This window comes from Panicum virgatum, chromosome 7N (assembly GCF_016808335.1).
Source record: "Panicum virgatum strain AP13 chromosome 7N, P.virgatum_v5, whole genome shotgun sequence".
In the NCBI taxonomy this organism is placed as follows: Eukaryota; Viridiplantae; Streptophyta; class Magnoliopsida; order Poales; family Poaceae; genus Panicum; species Panicum virgatum.
In genome coordinates this window covers 17,451,567-17,454,955 of record NC_053151.1, presented here as the reverse complement: position 1 = coordinate 17,454,955, position 3,389 = coordinate 17,451,567, and the positions used below count along the sequence as shown (strand labels likewise).

Genomic DNA, 3,389 nt, shown 5'->3' with positions numbered 1-3,389 from the left:
AGAGTTGGTTCGAAAAAATTATTAGTTTTGATTTTTGTCATCTTTAATGATTTTGATTTTTTGTTCAATCTAAATCTGTTTTCCTTATTTTCCTGCAGATTTGACTAGGTTGGAAGCATAGCATTTTATGCAATCATGAAAAAAAGTTAATGGTGAGGCCGGTCCAAACTCCATAGGCTACCGCACCTGGCCTCATTGTTTATCAATTGAATAAATATATCATTGAACCCAAGACCAAATCTACAATTAACACAAAATAAAAATTTCAAAAATAGAACAGAATAATAATGTTTTTTAATAAATTTCCAGCCATCGGCCGTAGCCATTTGGCCCATTTTGCAAGCCCTGGCCGCCGGCCCCCGCTCACTCGTCCAGCCATCGACCCATCATTCCCCATCTTCGCCGCCATCGCCGCTCCGCTCCCGACGGCGCACTGCCGCTCCTCTCGCCGCCCCTCCCCCGCACCCCCCCCCCCCCCCCCCACTGCTCCGCACTGACGGACTGACCTCAGCTTCTCCTGGTTAGGCTTGGATTCGTCCGCCACCCTGCAGCAGACCAGATCTGGCCCACTCGCCCTCCTCACAGCCACGAGCCACATCGCTGGAGACGGCAACCACCGCCCGCACGCGAACGGGGTGCCCGACGACCATGCCCAGAGGAAGACAAAGCAGGGGGCCAGACGGCCTCGCGGGCGTCCCCGAAGAGATCCTGGTCCGCCTCCCGGCGAAATCCGTCCTTCGCTGCCGCGCCGTCTGCCGTGGGTGGCGCCGCCTCACCACTGATCCCGCTTTCCTCGTCGCGCACCACCGCCACCAGCCCACGCTCCATGTCATCAGCTCAATTGGAGGCACTGGCGTCAGTCATTACTACTCCCTCGACGCCATCCTCGTCAGCCGGTGTTATGGCCCGGGCGCCGCAGCTTCGATGCCTCATGCGACGGGCTTGTGGTCATCGGCAGTTACATCTGCAACCCAGCCACACGCCAGTGGGCGCCCCTAAGCCGCCGGAAGGTATATTTTGGCAACATCATCGGCCTCTACCGGCATCGTCAGCCGGGTGCTGTTCTGGCGACAGTCGAATGTTCCTTCTGCAGTGTACTGTCCAAATGATTATTGCGTCCACACGGTGGGCTCGGAGAAGCCAAGGCGCATTGCTTGCTCAATAGAACATGTCGATGAGGAGCTGAGACGTGGCTTAAGTGGGATGGGTCCAAACATCCGTGGCGCGCCAGTACACGTCCATGGAAACCTGCACGTTCACTGGAAGAAGCCATCATGGAACAACTACCACAGGATCCTGTTCCACACAGTGACCGAGTCGTTGAGGCAGATGCGCCCCCCTGCTGTGAACCCCCGCCATAGTATGCAGTTGTTTGACATGCATGGCATGCTTGCTGCGTCATGCAGCAAGGATGCCATGATGGACATTAGAATCTTCGCACTGCAGGTCTACGAAAGCGAAGTCTGGTCATTCCAGTACCGGATCAAGCTGCCAGAAATGGAGATCCGGCAGTTCCAGGAACAAGGAGATTGGTTAGCCAAGATCGTGTCTGAGGAAGGCGACCTGCTTGTCAGCTGCTTTGGCTGGCTGTTGCACTATGACAGAAACTGCAATTTGCTGGCCAAGTTCCAGTATGATGATGATCTACCCGTGTTGACCCCTTATAGGCTCAAAGAAAGCCTTATCTAGCATACATTTTTCCAAAAGAAGCCGAACAATTCATCTTCTCCATTTATGCCATGTAAGTGTAAGTAGTTTCAAGCAATGTTCTTACTCCTAAGTTCTGTTTTTCTGTTAGTTATAAGTGATACCATTATATATATTATTCTGATTGTGGAAAAAGTTCAGAAATAGGTATATCCTATATCGGAATGAATTTAGTAGAACTGTCCCTATCTATGTATAGAAGACTGCAGTTTAGAATAGATTGTGCACTTTTGACCCTGCATTGTACCCTCTGTGACATCCTTCTCTTATTTGAATGTGAACATGGTTGTCTAATTCATTTGGAGCATTTCTAGTTAGACCAAACTATTCTCCCAGGCGGTCGGGGTATACATGTAACATTACTGCTGATATAAGCAATTGGTTCTTGTTAGTCTTTCAGGCTTTGTTACCAGTTGGTTTTGGATGGTAGTGATTCCATTGATGATTTATCCTTGGGAAAATCGGTTAACACAGCATAGATTACTTTCTTGTGAAACTTTCTGTAATTGTGATTATATTGCAAATTACCCAGGCATGCATAGGCCTTCTGTCAGTTTAGTGTTGACATGTCACCGTTGCTCATCATGCGCTGTTCCACCACATTTGGATTGATCTGAGGGTAACCTGGATCACATTTTTCAAAATCAAGCCCCCTACTGAGATAAAATTCACTCAGAGTTTCACCATTTCAACGGTCAAGTTGCTTCATATTTGGTCCATCCAAATTACGACAGACAGATTACACGAGGATTTATGTTTTGTTCACCAAGAATTTGTACATACAGTGTGCAATGACTCTTGTGCATAAAGTTCAAACCTGGCATGGTCCTAGCTATTGCAATGCGCAATTAAATTAAACTATTTAGCACACAGTTGACCCCTAACATGGTCTGAAGAATGCAAGGTATTCTGATTAAGAGAGTGATCTTGATAACGGACACAGTTTTTTCTCAAGTTTTTTTTCTGACCTTTATCAACTCGCTATTTCTCAACTAGCATGCTCTGTTGTACCATTGCATGTAGATGTTTACTAATGCACATCCTGCTTATGCCTTTACTCACACCAAATTGTTTTTTTTATGTCAGACAACAGATATTGATCTGTGCTTGGAAGATACTTCTCAAGTTCTTCGCATATATCAAGGGTACTCTTTTTGGGTGCTATTCAGCATTTCTGATCACATTACTTTATTTGTCTTTGTGCTTCATGGTGTCTGAAGATAGTCATAGTATGTTTTATAGCAGATGGAAGGCGCCGCTGGACTATGGTTTTATATATGCGTGAGTAGCAAAGGGATGGCTGGTTTACTTTCCAGTCTGTATAGCTATCCTTCTTGTAATACCCGAGTGCTTGTATAAATGATCGTACTATTCCTGAGCTCAGTTCTAAATTTCCATGCTAGAAGCCTGGCGGACGCCTTATTACCTGTATATAGATAGTTATCTTTATGCATGCAACAAATCTTTTTAGTAGAATGTAGCATTAACAGTCACATACATGGCGTGGTAGCGAAGGGTGCAGCTAGCCAAGTGTCTAAGGAAATGGATTGACTTGGATTGTTACAGATTACCCTATGTATTAGCGTCAACACATGCGTGTCAAATGAGGCACTACTCTTTGCTAAATACCTTGTTCAGTTCTTCCTGTGTAGCTCCATGGAATGTAAGTTTCACATGCCAGT

The 3,389-nt window shown here is 46.3% G+C and overlaps 1 long non-coding RNA gene across 1 annotated transcript; it reads left to right on the top strand.

Moving 5' to 3' along the window:
* Window positions 1-372: 372 nt before the first annotated feature.
* LOC120683870 lies at window positions 373-3,090 on the top strand. The gene is made up of 2 exons (XR_005678963.1): window positions 373-1,741; window positions 2,794-3,090. It is a non-coding gene; the product is annotated as an uncharacterized LOC120683870 (long non-coding RNA).
* The last annotated feature ends 299 nt before the right edge of the window (window positions 3,091-3,389 follow it).